Source organism: Crassostrea angulata, chromosome 1 (genome assembly GCF_025612915.1).
Source record: "Crassostrea angulata isolate pt1a10 chromosome 1, ASM2561291v2, whole genome shotgun sequence".
NCBI lineage: Eukaryota > Metazoa > Mollusca > Bivalvia > Ostreida > Ostreidae > Magallana > Magallana angulata.
In genome coordinates, this window is record NC_069111.1 from 33872445 (window position 1) to 33897397 (window position 24953).

General features: G+C 34.7%; 1 pseudogene; it reads right to left on the bottom strand.

The window, feature by feature from the left end:
• Positions 1 to 24953, bottom strand: part of LOC128190673 (transient receptor potential cation channel subfamily M member-like 2) — a 267840-nt pseudogene that overhangs the window by 218190 nt on the left and 24697 nt on the right.

Consider the following 24953-nt stretch of genomic DNA (forward strand, 5'->3'; position numbering starts at 1 on the left):
GAGAGCGTAATGCAGAAGATAAGTTGTGCATTTTTCGGTGTACACATGCATTTTCAAGTTACTGTGAAACATATGAACATGCACAGGGAACAATACTACATATTTGTATAAGGAGGGATATATTCTCGTGTGAATCGTTTACGAGGAAATTCTGACAGCCACACTTCTGTCGACCATGTCGACGGATGTGTATGTTTCCATTGATCAGCCGTTGATAAGCTACGAGTAATAAAGGGGAAAAGATGGACATTAAAGTGTGTGATCTATTTGGATGTTACCGAAGAAGGTGAGGCTTTTTATTCCTTTTAAAGTTTCTTGTCTATAGTGGTTAAAATGTCAGCATGTTAACTGGTTAACATTTAGTCTATAGATGTACATGTAAGTACGTGCACACTGTCACTGATGTATGTTATTTTTCTAGTCCAGACAATATAAATCCTTTTAACAGAATTGAATCCCAAATGTTGTACCTTTCACTTGTTTTTTTCTCCTTTTTACCAGAATTTTGTGTAAATTACAATTCAATTTATTGACAAAATCCACATGTGGCGAAAGTCATACATACAGTATACAAATATACATGTAGTTGGTACTGTACATAGATTTTCTTATGATATGTCCATCGCGTATGAATTTACAAATATATCTTGATGATTTAACATCTGCTGGGTTAAGAATTTTATAAGAATTACAGAGTTAGATGTTTTGTTATGGTGTGGGTGTTTGTTTACTAACGTGTACTTTTTACATTGTTTACTGGATGTTTAGACTTGCTCGAGGTTCATTGGTGACTGGAAAGGATGACCGAATTTATCTATTTAAAATAAAATCAGATTGTGAATTTTCAACTCAAAATTCAAAGCAGGGTCTAATTAGAAACATATGTCATTGATCATATTCTTGTGCGGAAGACTCCAAATGTAGACATAAATACCCTGTAGACATACATGTAACATCAAGTAAATAAAATTGTATACTTCAGACTTCAGAGTTAAAACATGACTAAAAAGTCTTTAATATTTTTATGATGCCAATCAATGTATCATTAGAGAGGTTTAGCAGACCAACGGGTACCCGGTACATGTACTTGTACATGTAGTTTACAAGTTAGAACTATGCGTACCACTCTACCAGTTCACATAATTTTTCTTGTTTAGCAGTTTTGATGTGTACTTGAATTGTCCTTGTTAATGTTTAAAATGTAATTTTTCATTTATATTCTCTTTTTTTAATCTGACTACTGGCAGTACTGGCATGCCAGCAGTTCTTGTCGAGGACCATTTCTCGCTGGTACAATGTTACATCATATTTTCGTATATAATTTTATGTGTTGATAAAATGACGTAACAATGCACTGATGAAAAATAGTACTCAACGATAACTGATCGCATGCCAATATTGATTAATTACAGACAAAAACTGAAGGTTGCAAGTGTTATTTTTTATTGAACACCATTGTTTAAAATAACTTTTTATATATGTGACGGTCAGACCGGTTTAAATACCAGTGTTCAGTTGGTAGAGCACCTGACTAGAGATTCAGGGGGCCCAGGTTTAATTCCTGGTTTGGTCCTTCATTATTTCTCCCATCCTGTTACAATATTAAGGCTTGGACGTTTCTGTACTTAGCCGATTCGGTACATATCACGATACATGAGATGCGATACGATACATATCACGATACATTGCAACTAAATGAAAACATGAATAAGGGTTAAAAATTTATTCAATCTGTCGATGTATTACCGCATGTCCAAAGTTATTTTGATATATTTAAAATGAGCGTTGCACAATTTACAAATTACTTAAGTCTCATATACACTACTTTTTCATTAACAAGTAATCCAAAAGTTGTCCACACTCCAGATTTAGCTTCCTACAGGTTTGACAACTTTACGAGGTTTTCCGCCATCTTTGTACTTTCATATTAGGCGCGCAGACTAAAAAATAGCCGATATATGAAGCTCAGATATTTTTGGAAAATAAAACAAAGTCCGCATAGGTATCGTAATGTATTAATGGTAAATGTAACAATCCAAATATCGTCAAAATAAATACCGTGATGCACCGGTGCATCGGTGGATCGTTCCATCCCCATACAATATTGGTGTTGTAACCAACCCCTGGAACTGACAGGTTAACTCCTGCCAGGGGAAGAGCCAGGGGTGATCTTTGAGGGTGAAGATCATTTAAGGGGGGGGGGATGTGATGGTCAGACTGGTTTGAATACCGGTGCCAGATACATGTAGCTCAGTTGGTAGAGCACTTGACTAGAGATTCAGAGGGCAAGGTTCGAATCCCAGTCCGTTCTGTCATTATTTCTCCCATCTTGTACATATATATCAGATCTATTCAAGTCAGTGTCAGCTACATTATGCATAAACAATTTTACCCGCTCCTAAACCACAAACTTTCTTATTAGTGGATTCAGCTTACTGCTGATTGGCTGCTGTTGCAGCAGACTTATAATATATGCACGCACAAAACACAATGAACTTATCAGAGAATGAAAAATTCATCGAGTTACTTTCAACTGTTGGAATTTGGGTATTTTTTTAAAATGTATACTTGTGACAAAACATATGAATATGTGGTACATACAGCTGTAGCTTTATGAAGAAAATTTTGGTTAGACCATATATACCTATCATGCAAGTAAATGATATTTACAAAAAACTTGCAATTTATGGCGCACGAAATATACGCTACTTTTATAAAGATTGACATACATGTAATGTAACACATTCTGTGAAAAATAATCTATTAAAAATTCTTCATTAAGTTTACTCATACATGTTTTATGCTTATTACACATAGTATTGTTTTTAAAAAATGTAATTTAAAAGAAAAGAAACCAAAACCCTCGCCAAATTTATTTGCAAAAAAAAAAACCCGGTAGAATTGATAAAACATGGTATACCAGAAGGAAATACATGTACTTTGAGCTAATTATTTTTTTTTTTTTTATTTCAGCTCAAAACAGCCTCTTGTTACCACATGGCTTTTACCGGTACCTGTTGATTCTTGTGGGTCAGCTCCTGAGATTAACCTGTCACCTCTATCCACATGCATATTCCTTGTGTTCTACAGACTATTGACCGGTAATTCAAATTAAATCCGATAATGCATGAACAATAATGGAACTTGAAGAAAGCATCATGCCATGTTGTGGTTTGTGTTTGATAAGAAATTATGAAAACAAAATTAAGGCTGTTTAAAGAAATTCATAATTGCTGTGAAAATTTGTTTTTCAATAAAAGTATGCAATTATGTTTCCTTTATTTTTTATTTCATAAAGATATTTAGATGTGTTTACATAATTGAAAAATCCCCCCCCCCCCTCCCCTCTATTTAATTGTCTGCATTAAGATTACATGTAGGATATGTAAATGTACATTTGACTTTGAAATAACATCTGCTATGATAATTACTTTTGAAATGAACAAGAAACAACCTATTTCTACCTTTCTAAGGTATATATGCAGAAAAAAAGTAGAAAAACATGTCAAATTTGAACATTTTTCATGGAAATCAACTCTGTCTCCAGCTACCTGGGTGTTTGAAGTTTATTTTAATTTAAGGCAGATGTCTAACTTGTAGGTTGTATCTTACTATTTTAGCATGGTTAGAAGGAGACTAGAAATCAAAATAGATTAGATATTCACTAAATATGATTGTTAGCTTACTTTTTTTTCATAAAAACAAGAAATCACAAGCAGGACAGCTGTCTATTTGTTAATTAAAATGGTGTAAATCATAAAATAAACAAATAATTAGGATCAAATTTTAGAATCATTGATGATTGTTTTCAAATATGTGTGAGAAATGACTCAAGGAAATTGCCATAAGTTTCATAAAATTAGGTTAAACATTTTTAACCATGACTTTTTATGAAAATCAAAAGATGGGGGGGGGGGGGTATACATGTAAGGATATTTCTAAGTGATGTGAAGCTTTTATCATGATTATATAATGTAGATGCATGTTGTATTGAATAAGGTTTCTTTTCAAAGGTGGTTGAACAACAATTGACCTCTAAAAGGTCAGGTAAAGATGTTTTACTATGGAGAACCCTGTAAATCTGTGTTTATTAATGGAAATTGGAAATGGGGGGTTCACTTAAATGGCCATATTTTTATTAAACCTCAATGGAATTTGCAATATGTAGTATTCTTTTTCTCAGAATTGCATTAGCTTTCTAATTCTAAGACAAACCGTCTTTTCATAAAATGTTAGTGTACTAATTGCAGTTAAAGGTACATGTACAAGGAATAGTTTCGGATAAAGAACCGTCAATATTTTTGTAAAATTGATAGTGACTGTACGTGAAGATTTACCAGTGTTGCGTAGATTCATGAAATGAATTTTAATGTTTATCAATAGTTAATGGGATGTCTCTTGTTGGAATTGGTAAGGCCTAAAAAAAAAAAAGTGTGTTTAGGGTAACACTGATGAAAAAATTAGGTTAGGTAGGTGGGGATTTTTTTTTATTTTATCTATTTTTTTTTGGCCTGAATCCTAAGAATGTTTGTTTGTTTCATATTTAAAAACGTATTTTTTATTGGAAATAAGATGAAATTCACAGTCGGATAAAATCAGGCATCTAAAAATGGTAGGATCGGGCCATTTTTGTAGGTTAGGTCGGGTTACCCGAAACCCACAACTTTTTTTTTTAGGCCTAAGCAATATTAAGGCCCCTAATTTTAAGTACATGAGAAGCAGTAATAAATTGTGAAACTTGCGGCTTTGACTGTTGTGTTGCCTTTACACAGTGAAATTGAAGGTTACAAACTGGAGGTTATATAACATGAAATGGAGGTGGATGGGATATTATATGCCTATTTAGTATGTACTGGGTATGAGGACAATAGGAAGTTTATTGTCCCCCAAGACAGCAACTATTTCATGAGGCAAAGCCAAGGGAAATAGTTGCTGAGGGGTGGGACAATAAACTTGCTATTGTCCAGATAGTCAGTTAATTGGTATATTATTGTACCGAAAAAAACTTTATTTGTCAGCGATGCAGAATTTCTTGATGATAAACAAATTAGAGTTATCAAACTTTGTATTTAATGCGGTGATCTAATTAGGTCAGAGGTGTTCCGAGTTTAAAAAGGAGGGAAATCAAATTCTGCTGATGAATGGTTTTGATGACTATTCACCATGGGCAGATAGCATGGATACTATTTCAAATTAGATAGAAAGCAAGTTTGTGTGGGCTTCTAGTGATCAGTTTGTCCGTCTGTCCATCCGAGATCGCTTGACTGGAGCATAGCTTCTCTCCCCTTGGCCCAATCTGGCTCATACCTCATCCACAGGGTTCCTTTGGGTTAAGGATGTGCTGTGACCTTGAACCATGTTGTTAGGTATAAGGTTAAGGTCATAGTAGAATTACATATATAACATCCTTGTCTGGGGCATATCTTCTCTCCCTTTGGTCCAATCTGGCTAATACTCACAGACTGTCTCTATCGTTAATCGATGTGCAGTGACCTTGCATGAAATTTCTAGGTAAAGGGTGAAATATCATATCGGATCATGCAAAAATCCTTTTTTCAGAGTATATATACTTTCTACTAACCCCTATAGGGCTCAGACTTCACATAAGCAGAGCTTTTGAGTAAAGGATGTGTAGTGACCTTGAACCTATTTTCAAGGTAAACTGTGAAGGTCATAACAGAATTATATTTAAAAAATCCTTGTCTGGAGTACATCTTCTCTCCCTTTGCTCCAATCAGGCTCATACTTCACCCACATGATGCCTTTGATCAAAGGATATGCAATGACCTCGAATGATATTTGTAGATCAAGTGTCAAGGTCATATCAGATCACACAAAAATCCATATTTTAAGAGCATATATATACTCTCCTTTTAGCCCCTAATTGGCTAATATTTTGCCTAAACAGAGCTTATTGGTTAATGGCGTGCAGTGACCTTGAACCATGTCAATGTGAAGGTCATAGCAGATCTTAATAAAATTAGTTTTAGACAGTAGATTATTTCCCGGATATGCTTAATCTTGGTCAGATTCAACAAAAATGCCTATATGTTAGGGGCTATGAAACAGCTAAATGCCAGCTGGAAAAATTGCAAGTTATAGGTCAAGGTCAAAGCAAAATTCTCTAAAATAACATCAGCGGGGCCCTTTGAAATGTTCACCATCAATAGTAATTTTAAATAAAAATATTCACAGAGGAATAATAAAATTAAGTAAACTATACATCGATAAGTTTCTGACAATTGATGATGCAACAAGCACATAGTACGAAAGGTCAACCCTTTGAAAAGCAGTGTAGAGGAAATGTTGCTCAGAATTATGTTTTAAACAAAATTGATTTTTTACGGACATTTTAATTTTGCATTCTGGGTTAAGAAATTAGATGTTAGTTCCAGGTAAAGTTAACTTTTACCTAAAATGAAGTCAAATTTGTTAAGTTGTACTTAAAACCATTCGGATTTTGTTAAGTCATACCAAGAATCATTCGATTTTTAAAATCTTTTTTGTACCTAAGTTACTTTTGTCATTAGATTAAGAACACTGCTTCTTAGAGGTACTTCTAGCATTACTTTCAACATTAGCGGAAAACCCACTCGTTGCTTTGCAACGAGCTTTGCTCTAGTTATTATTCTTTTTTTGTCTTACAAATTTTGTGCAGGCGATTTCTCGGAGATGACTCGTTCGATTTCCTTCAAATTTTCAGGGGTGATGCCTAGTCATATGAATTTTATACCGCAGGAACAATTTTTAAAAATTCACTTCCGGTCGGAAGTTATCGTCGTTTTACGATTTTTAAAAGTCAATTTTGTCGGCGATGTTTCTCAAAAACGAGTAAAGATAGAGAACTGAAATTTTCAGAGATAATAGATCTAGCAATATCCTCGTGTACCTCTGTCAAGAGAATGTCCGCCGTCACTTCCGGTCGTCAGCGGAAGCAAATTTAAAAAATGAAAATTTTCAACTTTTTATTTTTATATATTTTTTCCAATTAGATGATAGTGACCCTTTTACTGATTCAGAATATGTAATTTGTTTTAAAATCGATCAAGGCGTTCTCGAGAAATTAAGCGTCAAAGTTCTGAAGCGAGAGTCTGAGTAGCTCAGTCGATAGAGTCGTGGACATGGCCCAGGCGACCCGGGTTCAAGCCTCGAGTGCCGCACATTTTTTTTCTCTTTTTTTCGCTTAGATCTACGATTTTATCTTTGAATTGATAAGTTTAATCTTATCTATTCAAAAATTGGACGGAAGACCCACTCGTTGCTCGCAACGAGATCGAATCTAGTTATTATTATTATTCTTTTTTTTTCTTACCGATTTTGTGCAGACGATTTCTCGGAGATGGCTGGTTCGATTTCGCTCAAATTTTCAATATAAACGTGTTTTTATCTAAAGCTGATATATAATTTTTTTTTCTTGGAAAAACACTTCCGGTCAGAAGTTATCGTCCGTTTACGATTTTAAAAAGTCAATTTTGTCTGTCAAGTTTCTCAAAAACGAGTAAAGATAAAAGGCTGAAAATTTCAGAGATGATAGATCTATCGTTTTTCTAATGTACCTGGGTCAAGAGAATGTCCGCCGTATCTTCCGGTCGTCACCGGAAGGAAATTTGAAAAATTGAATTTTTCGACTTTTTTATTTTTTAATATTTTTCTTTGAAATTTTTACACCTTATAGTGACCCTTTTACTGATTAAGAATATGTAATTAGATTTAAAATCGATCAAGGCATTCTCGAGAAATTAAGCGTCAAAGTTCTGAAGCGGAGTCCGAGTAGCTCAGTCGGTATAGTCGTGGACATGGCCCAGGCGACCCGGGTTCAAGCCTCGAGTGCCGCAAAAAAATTTTCTCTTTTTTTCGCTTAGATCTACGATTTTATCTTTGAATTGATAAGTTAAATCTTATCTATTCAAAAATTGGACGGAAGACCCACTCGTTGCTCGCAACGAGATCGAATCTAGTTATTATTCTTTTTTTGTCTTACAAATTTTGTGCAGGCGATTTCTCGGAGATGACTCGTTAGATTTCCTTCAAATTTTCAGGGCTGATGCCTAGTCATATGAATTTTATACCGCCGGAACAATTTTGAAAAATGCACTTCCGGTCGGAAGTTATCGTCGTTTTACGATTTTTAAAAGTCAATTTTGTCGGCGATGTTTCTCAAAAACGAGTAAAGGTAGAGAACTGAAATTTTCAGAGATGATATATCTAGCTATTTCCTTGTGTACCTCGGTCAAGAGAATGTTGGCAGTCACTTCCGGTCGTCACCGGATGCAGATTTAAAAAATGAAAATTTTCAACTTTTTATTTTTATATATTTTTTCCAATTAGATGATAGTGACCCTTTCACTGATTCAGAATATGTAATTTGTTTTAAAATCGATCAAGGCGTTCTCGAGAAATTAAGCGTCAAAGTCCTGAAGCGAGAGTCCGAGTAGCTCAGTCGTTATAGTCGCGGACATGGCCCAGGCGACCCAGGATCAAGCCTCGAGTGCCGCAAATTTTTTTTTTCTTTTTTTCGCTTAGATCTACGATTTTATCTTTGAATTGATAAGTTTAATCTTATCTATTCAAAAATTGGACGGAAGACCCACTCGTTGCTCGCAACGAGATCGAATCTAGTTAGGGTCTTCCGTCTTCAGCGGAAGACCCTTCTATTATTCTTCGGTTTCTTTTTCACTTTTCTTATTATTATTATTAAGGTCTTCCGTTTTCCAACGGAAGACCTTATTGTTTTCGTTCGGTTTCTTTTTCCCTATTATTATTTTTTTTCTTCTTACAAAATTTGTGCAGGCGATTTCTCGTAAATGGCTCATCCGATTTTCATGAATCTTTCAGATCTAATAGATATTAATCCGAACTTAATATACATTTTTTTATTTTGATGACGTCATTTCCGTTTTTGAGAAAATGACGTTTTAACGATTTTCAGAGGGTCGGCTTGTCCAGGGATCTCCTCCTAAACGGTAAAAGATATTGAGTTCAAACTTTCAGGGATTGTAGACAAGAGATTGTAGATGTGCTATTTGGCATTCATATTTGTCATGCTCAAAAGGCGTTAAAGCTCGCCTGGTCCCGAAAATTGAGACTAAAAAAACGTCGTAATTTTTCATGGTTTTCTTAGTTTATCTCTTTTCTGAAAAATATTTTGTTAACACATGTAATCCAAAAAAAGTTTATATTTACAAGACCTTTCATTTGATATCAAAAAAAGGGGCTGGCTCCTCCAATTAAGGGACCAAAGGGCTCTAAAGTCTTTCATCTGTAGCCCTTTACTGGGGGATATTTTGTGAACAGTTATAGAAGCAAATATGTTTATCTTACAGTTATGCATCCACGCAATGTAATGATTTTATCATGTGTTACGTAATTAGGGGTTTTTAGGGGCCAAAATTCCAGAATTCTGATCACCAATATCTCAAAAAGGAAACATATTTTGAAATGCAGTATAAAAGAAAAGATGCTTAGAATGATGTATTAAATCATATGCAATTTTCCAAATTTTGTTAAACGGCCCCTATAAGGAGTTAAGGGATCGGCCCCTAAAATGTTCTTTCCCATATATCTAAAGAACGGTAACGAATTTCTAAACACTTGTTGAACAAAAAGTCTTTATAATGAAATGATCTTTCATTTGATACTAAGAAAAAGGGACTGGTCCCTAATGTAAGGGACCTAGAGGGCTTTAAAGTCTTTTTCCTATAGTTCTTTACCGAGGGATATTTCGTAATAGATTATAGAAGCAAATATGTTAATCTAACAGTTATGTAGCTTAACAGTATAGTGATTTTCTCATGTGTTACGAAATTAGGGATTTTTGGGGGTCAAAAGTCCAAAACTTTGCTCACCTATATCTCAAAAAGGAAAAATATTTTGAAATGCAGTATAAAAGAAAAGAAGCTCAAAATGATGTACTTAACAACATGCAACCTTAAAATTTTGGTTCAGCGGCCCCAATAAGGAGATAAGGTCCGGCCCCTAAAATATTCTTTCTCAGATATCTCAAGAATAGTAACGAATTTCTAAACAATTGTTAAGCAAATTGTCTATGAAATCAAATGACCTTTCATCTGATACCAAGAAAAAGGGCCTGGCCCCTAAATGTAGGGACCTTGAGGGCTCTTAAGTCCTTTTCCTATAGCTCTTTACCGAGGGATATTTTGTAATAGATCAAAAAAGCAAATATGTTTATCTTACATTTAAGTAGCCTAATAATAGATTGATTTTGTAATGTGTTACGTAATTAGGTGTTTTTAGGGGTCAAAAGTCCAAAACTTTGATCATCTATATCTCAAAAAGGATAAATATTTTGAAATGCAGTGTAAAAGAAAAGATGCTCAAAATGATATACTTAACAACATGCAACCTTTAAAATTTGGTTCAGTGGCCCCAATTAGGAGATAAGGGACCGACTTCTTAAACCTTTTTCACAGATATCTCAAGAACGGTGACGAATTCTAAACACTTGTTGAACAAAGCTCTTAAACCTGAAACAAAATAGTATCTGGCCCTTAAAATATAGACCCTCTTTTCCTGTTTAAAATCATGTTTAGCTGTTAAATAGCAAAATCAAGATCCAACATTAATCTCAGTTTCTTAAATCAGACGGAAGACCTCCTCGTTGCTTGCAACGAGATCGTGTCTAGTTATTAAGGTCTTCCGTTTCCAACGGAAGACCTTATTGTTTTTCTTAGGTTTCTTTTTCCCTATTATTATTATTATTTTTTTTTTTCTTACCGATTTTGTGCACGCGATTTCTCGGAAACGGCTCAACCGATTTACGTCAAATTTTCAGTTCTGATAGGTATTGATCTGAACCTTGTTGGAAATTTTTTTTGTTGATGACGTCACTTCCTGTCTTGAGATATCGTGGATTTATCAGTTTTTATAGGGGTATTTTGTACCGAGAACTCCTCTTTTACCATTGAAGATATGATGTTGAACTTTTCAGGGCTGATAGACGAAAGACTGAAGTAGTGTCTAATGGTCATTAATCATCTTTATCTCAAAGAGCGCCGAAGCTCGCCCGAGCTTGAAAATTAAGATTAAAAAGGCGTCATGATTTTTCTTGGTTTTCTTTGAATATCTCTTTTCTTCAAAGCATTTTGTTAAAACATGTAGAACAAAAAAACTTAATTAAATCAAGAGCTTTAATTTCAGATCATGAAAAAGGGGCTAGCCCTTCAAGTTAGGGGCTGAAGGGGCTCTAAAGTCTTTTAATGATAACTTTTTACCGTGAAATATTTTGTGATGCGTTATAGAAGCAATTATGTTTATTCTTAGGTTATTAACCTAATCATGGCAATCATTTACTCCTATGTTACGTAATTAGGGATTTTAAGGGGCCAGAAGTCCAAAACTTTGATGTTCTATATCTCAAAATTAAGAAACATTTGGATAAGCAATATTTAACAAAAGATGCTCAAAATATTGAGCTTAACAATCTGAAACCATAATTTCCTTGTTATGCGGTCCCTAAAAGGAGTTACGGGGTCGGCCCCTAAAACGACCCTCTCCCGATATCTCGAGAACGGTACAAAATTTGTAAACACCTTTTGAACAAAATGTGTTAGAATTGACAAGAGCTTTCATTTGAAATCATGAAAAAGGGGCTGGCCCTTCAAATAAGGGGCTGAAGGGGCTCTAAAGTCTTTTAATGATAACCTTTTACCGTGAAATATTTTGTGATGCGTTATATAAGCAATTATGTTCATTCTTAGGTTATTTACCTATACATGGCAATCATTTACACCTATGTTACGTAATTAGGGATTTTAAGGGGCCAAAAGTCCAAAACTTTGGTGCTTAATATCTCAAAATGAAGAAACATTTGGATAAGCAATATTGAACAAAAGATGCTCAAATTATTGGGTCGGCCCCTAAAACGACCCTCTCAAGTAATCTCGAGAACGGTACAAAATTTGTAATTACTTTTTGAACAAAAAGTGTTTGAATTGACAAGAGCTTTCATTTGAAATCATGAAAAAGGGGCTGGTCCTTCAAATAAGGGGCTGAGGGGGCTCTAAAGTCTTTTGATGATAACTTTTTACTGTGAAAGATTTTGTGATACGTTATAGAAGCAATTATGTTCATTCTAATGTTATTTACCTATACATGCCAATCATTTACTCTTATGTTACATAATTAGGGATTTTAAGGGGCCAGAAGTCTACAACTTTGATGCTCAATATCTCAAAATGGAGGAAAACTTTGGAAAGCAATATTGAACAAAAGATGCTCAAAATATTGAGCTTAACAATGTACAACCATATATTGTTTGTTATCTGGACCCTAAAAGGAGTTTTAAGACCGGATATCAAAACGATTTTTCCCAGATATCTCAAAAACGGTAACCAATTTCTAAACACTTATTAGTGGTACACAAAAATACCATTTGACTAGACTGAATGAAAAGGAGCTGATCCCTCAAATAAGGGACACCAAAGGGATAGATAGTCTTTCACCCATTACTCATAGATCCCGCCTCATTTTCCGGATCATTCCGTTGGCGAAGATCAAGCCTAAGGTCATTCCATATTCTAAAAATCGGACGGAAGACCTCCTCGTTGCTCGCAACGAGATCGTGTCTAGTTAGGGTCTTCCGTCTTCAGCGGAAGACCCTTCTATTATTCTTCGGTTTCTTTTTCACTTTTCTTATTATTATTATTATTATTATTATTATTATTCTTTTTTTGTCTTACAAATTTTGTGCAGGCGATTTCTCAGAGATGGGACGATCGATTTCTCTCAAATTTTCAGGACTGAAGCCTCGTTATCTGAAATTTATACCGCTGAAACAGATTTTGAAAATTCACTTCCGGTCGGAAGTTATCGTCCGTTTACGATTTTTAAAAGTCAATTTTGTCGCTCAGGTTTTTCAAAAACGAGCAAAGATAGAGAGCTGAGAATTTCAGAGATGATAGATCTATCGATTTCCTGGTGCACCTCGGTATAGAGAATGTTCGCCGTCACTTCCGGTCGTCACTGGAAGCAAAACTAAAAAATGAAAATTTTCAACTTTTTATTTTTATATATTTTTTCCAATAAGATGATAGTGACCCTTTTACTGATTCAGAATATGTAATTTGTTCTAAAATCGATCAAGGCGTTCTCGAGAAATTAAGCGTCAAAGTCCTGAAGCGAGAGTCCGAGTAGCTCAGTCGATATAGTCGTGGACATGGCCCAGGCGACCCGGGTTCAAGCCTCGAGTGCCGCAAAAATTTTTTTCATTTTTTTTTTGCTTAGATCAATGATTTTATCTTTGAATTGATAAGATTAATCTAATCTATTCAAAAATCGTACGGAAGACCCACTCGTTGCTCGCAACGAGATCGAATCTAGTTATTATTATTATTCTTTTTTTGTCTTACAAATTTTGTGCAGGCGATTTCTCAGAGATGGCACACTTGATTTCTTTCAAATTTTCAGGACTTAAGCCTCGTTATCTGAAATTTATACCGCTGCAACAGATTTTGAAAATTCACTTCCGGTCGGAAGTTATCGTCGTTTTACGATTTTTAAAAGTCAATTTTGTCTGTCACGTTTCTCAAAAACGAGCAAAGATAGAGATCTGAAATTTTCAGAGATGATAGATCTAGCAATATCCTCGTGTACCTCGGTCACGAGAATGTTGGCCGTCACTTCCGCTCGTCACCGGAAGCAAAATTAAAAAATGAAAATTTTCAACTTTTTATTTTTATATATTTTTTCCAATAAGATGATAGTGACCCTTTTACTGATTCAGAATATGTAATTTGTTTTAAAATCGATCAAGGCGTTCTCGAGAAATTAAGCGTCAAAGTCCTGAAGCGAGAGTCCGAGTAGCTCAGTCGATATAGTCGTGGACATGGCCCAGGCGACCCGGGTTCAAGCCTCGAGTGCCGCAAAATTTTTTTCACTATTTTTCTCTTAGATCTACGGTTGTATATTTGAATTGATAAGTTTGATGTATTCTATTCAAAAATCGGGCGGAAGACCCACTCGTTGCTCGCAACGAGATCGAATCTAGTTAGGGTCTTCCGTCTTCAGCGGAAGACCCTTCTATTATTGTAATGTTTCTTTTTCACTTTTCTTATTATTATTATTCTTTTTTTGTCTTACAAATTTTGTGCAGGCGATTTCTCGGAGATGACTCGTCCGATTTCCTTCAAATTTTCAGGGCTGATGCCTAGTGATATGAATTTTATACCGCCGGAACAATTTTTAAAAATTCACTTCCGGTCGGAAGTTATCGTCGTTTTACGATTTTTAAAAGTCAATTTTGTCGGCGATGTTTCTCAAAAACGAGTAAAGATAGAGAACTGAAATTTTCAGAGATGATAGATCTAGCTATTATCTGGTGAACCTCGGTCAAGAGAAAGTTGGCCGTCACTTCCGGTCGTCACCGGAAGCAAATTTAAAAAATGAAAATTTTCAACTTTTTGTTTTAATATATTTTTTCCAATTAGATGATAGTGACCTTTTCACTTATTCAGAATATGTATTTTGTTTTAAAATCTATCAAGGCATTCTCGAGAAACTAAGCGTCAAAGTTCTGAAGCGAGAGTCTGAGTAGCTCAGTCGATAGAGTCGTGGACATGGCCCAGGCGACCCGGGTTCAAGCCCCGAGTGCCGCAAATTTTTTTTAACTAATGTTTGCTTAGATTTGATTTTTTTTTATTTAAAATGATGGATTCTGTTCTTTTCCGTTTTGATTTTGTAAAGAAATTACAATAATAGCGCTTTTCCCCGTATTTGTGTATTGAGATCAATAGCTATGTATTCATACTGAAATATAGTTAACATGTTGAAAATAAATCAATAGTTACATCTTTAAAGCAAGGCTTATTCATTGTTCTAACATATGTATTTTGTTTAAAACGTGTGTAATATGTGATATTTAGAATTTAATATTCTCCGTTTAATATAGAAGTCACTGACCGACCCCCCCCCCCCCCCCATTCGTAAAATCATTTAGTTTTTCTGACCCGATTTTACTTGATCTTTGATCTTGGACCCTTAATATCAACTTAGTACCATTTTAGATTACTGTACTAATTACCAGACCAATTCGTTCATTATTAACAGAGTTATGAACTTTTTGGCATTTGAGTTTCAATCGTCGTGTTTGACATGTACTGTACAAAAAAATTCTAACTCCCGAGCCCTTCGCTCAATTCTAATGAAAATTCGTGAAAATAAACCTCGGACCCCATTCTTATTGTCTGTCAAATATGCAGCGGATTGAACAATTAAGAATAATCAAACGGCGCTTATAGCCTATACGCGGAAATAAAATTTACACAGTACACGCACCGACCCCCACCCCCCCCCCCCCCCATTCACAAAATCATTAAGTTTTTCTGGACTGATTTTACTGAATCTTTAATGTTGAACCTTTATTTCCAACCTAGTACCATTCTAGATTACTGTACTAATTACCAGACCAATTCGTTCACTTTTAAGAGAGTTATGAATTTTTGGACATTTGAGTTTCGATTGGCGTGCTTGACATGTACTGTAGAAAAAAATTCTAACTCCCGAGCCCTTCACTCAATCCTAATGAAATTTTGTGTAAATGTACCTCGGACCCCATTCTTATTGTCTGCCAAATATGCAGCGGATTGAACAATTCAGAAGAAATTCCTGAGATCAAGCGGCGTTTATAGTCTGTACGGATACTTCAAATTTACACAGTACAAGGGATGTAAGCAGCCGCGTAATATTTCTGTTGCATGTATATTTCTTGTTTTCCGTTTAGTCTGTATCTACGATAGCGTGTGAACTACTTATGAATGTTAAAACTGTGGAAATTACTGTCATCCAATTTTTACCGAATAAATTTACGTGATACTGATTTCGTTATTTCTACATTTATAATGATTTTATCAATCCTGTTGAAATAAAACAGTCAAACACAATAGTAAACGACACGAAAAAAAAATCTCAACACTGAAATACATGTGTAAAATGCATCAGTCATTGCTTTAGGACTTTACTTCCCCTAATTATCGTTAACCGAATCCGAGATCCACACCTCAAAATTCTACTTTCGATTTATTTACGACGAAAATCAAGCTCGGGTCTTTTCACCCCCCTCCAGACAAAAACACGCATCAATATTTCAAATGACATCGCACTGTTACCAAACCTGTGTAGTCAGACATCTCACACATCGTTCCTCATCTCATACAAAAATTCAGCTCCTGTCCCGGGCGGAAACGCCCCAAATTCAAAGAGAAATTCGGGAATTATTTCGCGTCAGCCATGTTTTGACGTGAACCTTTGCTGAAATACTGTTATGACACCTGCAAAGGCCTCGCCGGAGCTAAGATTTCTTCTTTCTCTCTATTTCTTTCTCTCCATTTTTTTTTTGGGGGGGGGGGATTTTCTAACTAAAATATTCAACATAAAGGAGTTGTTTGAATGTAGTACAAGTTGAAAAACACTCTTCCTTTAAGATTTAAACAAAAACAGCCTTTTATTATTAGGGTCTTCCGTCTTCAGCGTTTACGATTTTAAAAAGTCAATTTTGTCTGTCGGGTTTCTCAAAAACGAGCAAAGATATAGAGCTGAATTTTTCAGAGATGATAGATCTACCGTTTTTCTAATGTACCTCGGTCAAGAGACTGTCCGCCGTCACTTCCGGTCGTCACCGGAAGGAAATTTGAAAAATTGAATTTTTCGACTTTTTTATTTTTTAATATTTTTCTTTGAAATTTTTACACCTTATAGTGACCCTTTTACTGATTAAGAATATGTAATTAGTTTTAAAATCGATCAAGGCATTCTCGAGAAATTAAGCGTCAAAGTTCTGAAGCGGAGTCCGAGTAGCTCAGTCGTTATAGTCGTGGACATGGCCCAGGCGACCCGGGTTCAAGCCTCGAGTGCCGCAAATTTTTTTTATTTTTTTTCGCTTAGATCTACGATTTTATCTTTGAATTGATAAGTTTGATCTTATCTATTCAAAAATCGGACGGAAGACCCACTCGTTGCTCGCAACGAGATCGAATCTAGTTATTATTATTATTCTTTTTTTGTCTTACAAATTTTGTGCAGGCGATTTCTCAGAGATGACTCGTTCGATTTTCTTCAAATTTTCAAAGCTGATGCCTAGTCATTCGAATTTTATACCGCCGGAACAATTTTTAAAAATTCACTTCCGGTCGGAAGTTATCGTCGTTTTACGATTTTTAAAAGTCAATTTTGTCGGCGATGATTCTCAAAAACGATCAAAGATAGAGAACTGAAATTTTCAGAGATGATAGATCTAGCAATATCCTCGTGAACCTCGGTCAAGAGAATGTCCGCCGTCACTTCCGGTCGTCACCGGAAGCATATTTAAAAAATGAAAATTTTCAACTTTTTGTTTTGATATATTTTTTCAAATTAGATGATAGTGACCCTTTTACTGATTCAGAATATGCGATTTGTTTTAAAATCGATCAAGGCGTTCTCGAGAAATTAAGCGTCAAAGTTCTGAAGCGAGAGTCCGAGTAGCTCAGTCGATGGAGTCGTGGACATGGCCCAGGCGACCCGGGTTCAAGCCTCGAGTGCCGCACATTTTTTTTCTCTTTTTTTCGCTTAGATCTACGATTTTATCTTTAAATTGATAAGTTTAATCTAATCTATTCAAAAATCGGACGGAAGACCCACTCGTTATTATTCTTTTTTTGTCTTACAAATTTTGTGCAGGCGATTTCTCGGAGATGACTCGTTCGATTTCCTTCATATTTTCAGGGCTGATGCCTAGTCATATGAATTTTATACCGCAGGAACAATTTTAAAAAATTCACTTCCGGTCGGAAGTTATCGTCGTTTTACGATTTTTAAAAGTCAATTTTGTTGGCGATGTTTTTTCAAAAACGAGTAAAGATAGAGAACTGAAATTTTCAGAGTTGATAGATCTAGCAATATCCTCGTGCACCTCGGTCAAGAGAATGTTGGCCGTCACTTCCGGTCGTCACCGGAAGCAAATTTAAAAAATGAAAATTTTCAACTTTTTGTTTTTATATATTTTTTCCAATTAGATGATAGTGACCCTTTTACTGATTCAGAATATGTAATTTGTTTTAAAATCGATCAAAGCATTCTCGAGAAATTAAGCGTCAAAGTTCTGAAGCGAGAGTCCGAGTAGCTCAGTCGATAGAGTCGTGGACATGGCCCAGGCGACCCGGGTTCAAGCCTCGAGTGCCGCAAATTTTTTTTTACTATTTTTCGCCTAGATCTACGATTTTATCTTTGAATGGATAAGTTTGATCTAATCTATTCAAAAATCGGGCGGAAGACCCACTCGTTGCTCGCAACGAGATCGAATCTAGTTATTAAGGTCTTCCGTTTTCCAACGGAAGACCTTATTGTTTTCGTTCGGTTTCTTTTTCCCTATTATTTTTTTTCTTACGTATTTTGTGTACGCGATTTCTCAAAAACTACTCAGCCGATTTACATGAAACTTTCAGATCTGATAGATATTGCTCTGAACCTTATTGCAAATTTTTTTTAATGGTGACCTCACTTCCGGTTTTGAGATATTAACGATTTAACGATTTTTGGAGGGTCGGCTTGTCCACGAAGGTTCTCATAAACTAAAAAAGATATTGAGTTCAAAATTTCAGGAATGATAGACGAAAGATTGTAGATATGTAATGGGGCATTTATAATTTTTCAGCGCAAAAAGCGCCGAAGTTCGGCAGGGCTCCAAAAATGAGACAAAAAAGCGTTGTGATTTTGCATGGTTTTCTTAGTTTATCTTTTTTCCCCGGAAATATTTTGTTAAGACATGTAGAACAGAAAAGATTTATGTTAAAAAGATCTTTCATATGACACCAAGAAAAAGGAGCTGGGTCCTCAAGTTAGGGACCTAGAGTTCTTGAAAGTTATCGCTTTATAACTCAAACGTGGTTAAGATTTCGATATGGCTGTCGCTGCAAAAGTTGTTCATTAGGATCTTATTAACGTCGTGACAATGATATTTTGTTCGGGTATTGCGTAATATGGGTGTAAAAAGCTAGACTTGTTACCCTGTATTAGTGTTTTATTTGGCAAATAAACGGGGTGTTTGTGCGTATAACTGACATAAAGGGCACCAGTTTACATACGGAAAGTGTTTAAACATTTAAATTATTTTCTAGTGAAACACATCATTGATAAAAGAACTCATTCTTTGCAATGCCTTTGAGTCGCTTTTAAAATCTAGCTGCATTCGGAGCTGCGTATGTGAACACCCTTGCCCGCGGCCGAAGAAATAGGTCGCAGATGGACTAGCGAGCGGTCTGCCGTTATCTAATACACAAGATTTGCGTCTTGCTGTAATGCACACACGTGTTTATTTAGGTAGCTTCAAACACAAAAACTCCGATTTTAATAGAAAATAAAAAAGATTACACTTTTACCCACTACCATATAACGTGAGTAAATAAAAAACATTACACTTTTACCTACTACCATATAAAGTGTACCAGGTTACATGAGGAAAGTGTTTAAACAGTTTAATTCTATTCTAGGGAAACACATTATGGATAAAAGAATTGCCTTTATGCAATCCATTTGAGTCGCATTTAAAATCTAAATGGATTTCGAGCTGCATGTATGTAAACAATTAGACGTATCCGATCCCTTGCCCGCGGCCGAGGAAATAGGTCGCGGCTGGACTTAAAAGCGAGCGGTCTACCGTTATCCAATACACAAGATTTGCGCCTTGTTGTAATGCACACATGGCTTTATTCATGTAGATGCAACAACACAAAGAATTCCGATTTTAACGATATTAAAGAGTAAAAGAAAAACGCTCTTATCGTTTATTAACTATATTAACGATATATAACGATATTAACTACGAAGTAATGCTGTTTTTTGTATCGTAATTGAAAAAATATATACATAGTATGACTGTCATTGAAATAAGGCGTTCTTTGTGATTTTGTCTACGTCATGAAATAGTATTATTGTTGGAAAATGAAATTCAATTATCAGACTGCAAACATGTCAAACCCACCACGTTGGGTGTACATTGACATAGCACGGGCCGAGGAGATGCCGCGGTAGTGGACACATGCTTCTCGTGTAAATACGTTATCACACAATTGAATGTTCATTCTTTGTTAAATTATTTTTATTTTCAATTATACTGGTTAACGATGCATCAAACCATTGATTTTAATCAAAGTGCGTAAAATAAAAACAAATGCGATCAATGAATATAATACAATGTTTTACAGTCGTACTAGTTGGAATGTAAATACATTCACCTGAGTGTGTCTATTTCTGACATTTTGCTGCTGAGAATTTAATGCATTACATTACCTACTTCAACAAAATATAGGCGATATTCACAAAATGATTATTCCAACACACACATCGTAAGTAATTGTAATATGTGATAATTCATTTGGCTAACAAAATATAAGAATCTTTTTATGAGTTAAGAGAGAGAGAGAGAGAGAGAGAGAGAGAGAGAGAGCAAAAGTTGAAATATGTTTAAAAAGCGTTCGAGATAAGGCAATGTTACATGCTTGCGGTAGGTGCGGGCACGATAAAACTAACAATTTTTAAACAAGTTTTTTTTTATATTCAGGCCGTAAAAGACTAAGGGTCATATTATTCGTTTAACCTTTTTTCAATGGTAGTATGATTCATTAAAAAGAATATTCATTGCTGATTTTATTCTTTTATTAATTAGATTTTATTGTTTGTTATTGAAATTTTTATTCTGAAAGAATATGCGAGTTTAAAAAAAGTTTATGTAAATTCGATGAGTAAAAGTTTTGATTGGATTCGGACAGTTTAAGATCGAGTAGTGGACACTCACATGATTAAAAATACTTCTTAGTAGATAAGGGAAATTTTCAAATCAAATGGGCTTTGCATATTCAGGCACACTCTAATATTTCCTAAAAGAAGCGCTCGGCGATCGCGTAAAGAACGTTCTGTAAAGTACAACACCTGATTGAAAAACATGATTATATGTATTTTATAAAAGCGAAATTGTAGAGGTTATGGAGTCAATAAGCAAATCAAATTTGCCAATTATGCTAAAGCAGTTATCCAATGCCTATGATTGATAATTTTACAAGGTAAGTTAAATACATGTAAATAGGAATTTTAAAGCACTACCCGTCCCCTTGTTAAGAGCTTCCGTTTCCGACACTCTTTTCTTTTATTTACGATTTTTGTGCGCGCATTTTCTCGGAAATGGCTCAAATTTTGTTACACGGCCCCGATAAGAAGACCCCTAAAATTTCTTTCTCAAATATATCTATCAAGAGCGGTCTAAAATTTCAAACACTGGTTGCATTAATAACATTTAAGTTTTTTTGTGCAAATTATATGTGCATGAAATGACAATTTTCCTGTAACGTAACAAAAATTACACATTGTGAAATCTTAAAGTTTCTAAATTTATCATTGAAATTAATACTTTTTGACGACCCATGCAGTAAGTTTTTTAGCCGAGTCTTTCGTTCAACAGTGCATCGATTGAACATTTCAGCTTGGTTTGCAAGAAAAGGGTGAAACGACCATGATATTTGACAGATTTGGCTAAAAGGAGTTTAAAAGTTATGGATACAAAATACAAGTGCGATTATATTTTGTAGGAGAAAAAAATAATAAATCTACGTTTGCCATAAATACAAAATTTTATCATGAGAATATTTTAACATTTAGATCCGCCGATTATTTCCATTTCTCCTCATTGTTTGGTGCCTGATTTGAAATCATAACGTTTCGAGGTATAATGAGGGGATGACAAACGATATCGGCAGTCTTACTCCCTCAGTTTTCTGAATCACGGCCTGAAAAAAATGGGGTTATCTTATAATCTAATTATGGGAAAAATTGCGTATTTATTTATAACGATATAAGGGGGCACCTCTCGATGAAAGAATATGTAATTTTTGTGTATTAAATGAAATAAAAGACGAGAGTCATTTTCTGCTGAATTGTACAATCTATTCTGATTTTAGAAGGGAATTATTTAATAATATAGGATATAATCCAACACTGGTAATGTCAAATTTAGACTGTATTTTTTTTCTACTGTCAAATTTTCCTAGACAAACCTCTAAATATTTAATTGAATCTTACCTTTACAGACAATCATTATTGTATAAAAAACGCAATGCGTAATATGTGTATATTTATGTTATAATTGTATTTGCAGTGACATATAGGCCCAATGGGCCGGGTGTTTCATTATGTATTTTGTATAACATTTTGTAATTGTTATAACACATGTCACTATAATAAATTATTTACTTACTTACTTACTTATTTATAACAAGACAACGGTATAAACTGAACTAAGTTGCTACTTTGCCATCTATATTCACAGTTGTCTAAATTAATAGCAACGACAGAAAAATTGGTCGATAATTAAGAATTAAGTTTCTCGCAGTAGGCCGATCGATCGATAAGTGGCCGGACTACGGGAGATAACTCTTACTAATTATAAGCAGTCGGGTTTTTGTGACCGGCTTCGGCCGATCACTGTAATGTCCATATAAGGCATCCGGCAAATGCTTCCACGTGTGCACAAATTCCGCTTGCATAAGTAGTTCTTATAAAAACTTGAAGTTTGGTTTAGTATTTATATATAACATTTTACTCAGTTTTATTTCAATTCATTTACCGTAAGAGATGCAAACATACATAAAATACAGCTCGACCTGTTAATTCAAGAATGCACATTTTGTCTCGCGCGTAAGAATTTCGATCGAAAGATTCATTCAGTAATGCAGTTGACCTCGATGAACTGACCTCAATCATAAGAAGATGCTCCATGAACTGACCTCGATCTATTGATGTTGCATAATAGTAGCTAGGAAGACGGCTTGATTTATAAACAAGGTTACGTTATAATGCGTCTTCAATAGCAAGTTATGATGACATTCAATGTTTTTCAGTCGCATTAAATTATTTTAACTCTTTCTTTGTATACGTGTTAATGCTCTTTGAAGAGCCCTACTCAGTATGCTGAAGAAGAAAAAGAAACATTAACATTTAATAATAACGCTAAAAATATAAAACTAGACATGGAGTTTACGAACGGCTTTCCCAAAATTTATTTCAAAATTAAAGGACTAAGTGCGGTTTTATGCATTTTTTGCCCCCAAAATCAAAGTTTTAGAAAGAGCTTTAAAAATAAGGTAAAAGATAGTTAAAATCATATTGGAAATAAAGGTGTAAAAGGTTATCACCACAGTGACGTCATAATGTAGATATGACGTCATGAAGATTGCATTATTTTGATAAATTGATGTTTTGTAGCGAAATATGGGTGTTTTCCGATGGTTTTTCGACTGAGAAACATCGAGCGCAGGCTTGCTCAAGTACCATATTTTAGTATAATGTGTATAACTATCTGAAGAAAAACATATGTTAAAATCGCACTTGAGCAGACCTGCGCTCTATATTTCCGAATGCAAAATATATAGCAAAAATGAGAATATTTTCATATGTTTGCATATTTGCGAGATTTTGGCCATTTAGGTGACGTCATAGATACACAGCGAATGAGTAATGATGACTAAAATCATTATTAAAGTTATAGGCATCCTCTATACAATGATAAAGATTTTATTTTTATACGATACTATTTAAAAATTGGTTGAAATCGGGGGCAGATATTTGATCATACCGCACATAGTCCTTTGTTGACGGTTTATAATGATGAAATAATGGTGTACAGATTCAAAATATTCTATATTTTGTAAAAGTACAGTACTTTTTAAATTATTATACATCAAACTGATCATGTTGATTGCTTCTAGCTATCAATATATCATTATTGCCGATCATTCCTTTAAAAGGAATACTTGTTTTTTTTTCATCGCGGCGGTGTACAGAATAGACAGGATCCGGATTGCACAACACTTTTTAAACAAAAATGTTAGGAAAATGTCAAGGGGCTGAATAATGTCGCGGGATTGGACAGCATGCCGGAATACACAATATCCGGATCCAACGAGTTTCAACATGTACATTATTTGTCATTGAAATATGGCTTAATTGACCGGGAAAACTACTGCAACGTATATTAAATTGCACACATACTTAGCATAACCATCGTTTGAAAGCGTACAATTGTTTTAATGAAAATCGGACCAAGCAGCTTTTACATTAAGATTTACCTGTGTAAGACACTTTATTCGTCATATGCATAATCCTGTGCATGAATTATTTTCAATACCTTTTTACTCTCCAAAATGATCTCCAATTCCATTCGCAACTGTTGTCATTCAAAATCACGTTAAACGAAATTTCAAATTTTGAGTCGATCTCAACTGCTATATACCCAAGGAATATATTGATTTTATCATGTGTTACGTAATTAGGTTTCTAGGGGTCTAACGTCTAAAATTTGATCACCCATATATCATTTGATATTTGAAATTTCATTCGATATCAAAAAAGAGGGCTTGCCTCTCACAGTAGGGGACCAGAGGGCTTTTAAGTCTTTATTGCGAGATATTTTTTAAAAGATCATAAAAGCAGATATGTTATCTTATAGTTATGTATCCAAGCAATGTAATGATTTTACCATGCAGTACATAATTAGAGGTTTTCAAAGGTCAAATGTCCGAAAAAATTAATTACCCATATATCAGAAAGGAAAAATCTTTGGAAATGCAGTATAGAAGCAAAGATGCTAAAAATGATGCACAAAACAATATTCAACCTTAAAAAATGTCGTTAAACGGCCCTAATAAGGAGATAAGGGATCGGTCCCAAAAACTTTCTTTCACATATATCTCAGAAACGGTAATGAATTTCTAAACACTTGTTGCATGTGAACAACATGTTACAATCAAGGGTATTGGTGAAGAAATTGAGCACTATCTTGTCTCAACCAATTCTTCAAATACAGTCAAACCTCAGTATCTCGAAACTACAAGGAACTGGTTAAAAACTTTGAGATATCCAATTATTCAAGATATCAAGGGTAAATCAATTAAAAGTATAGGTAGTTGGGACTAAAA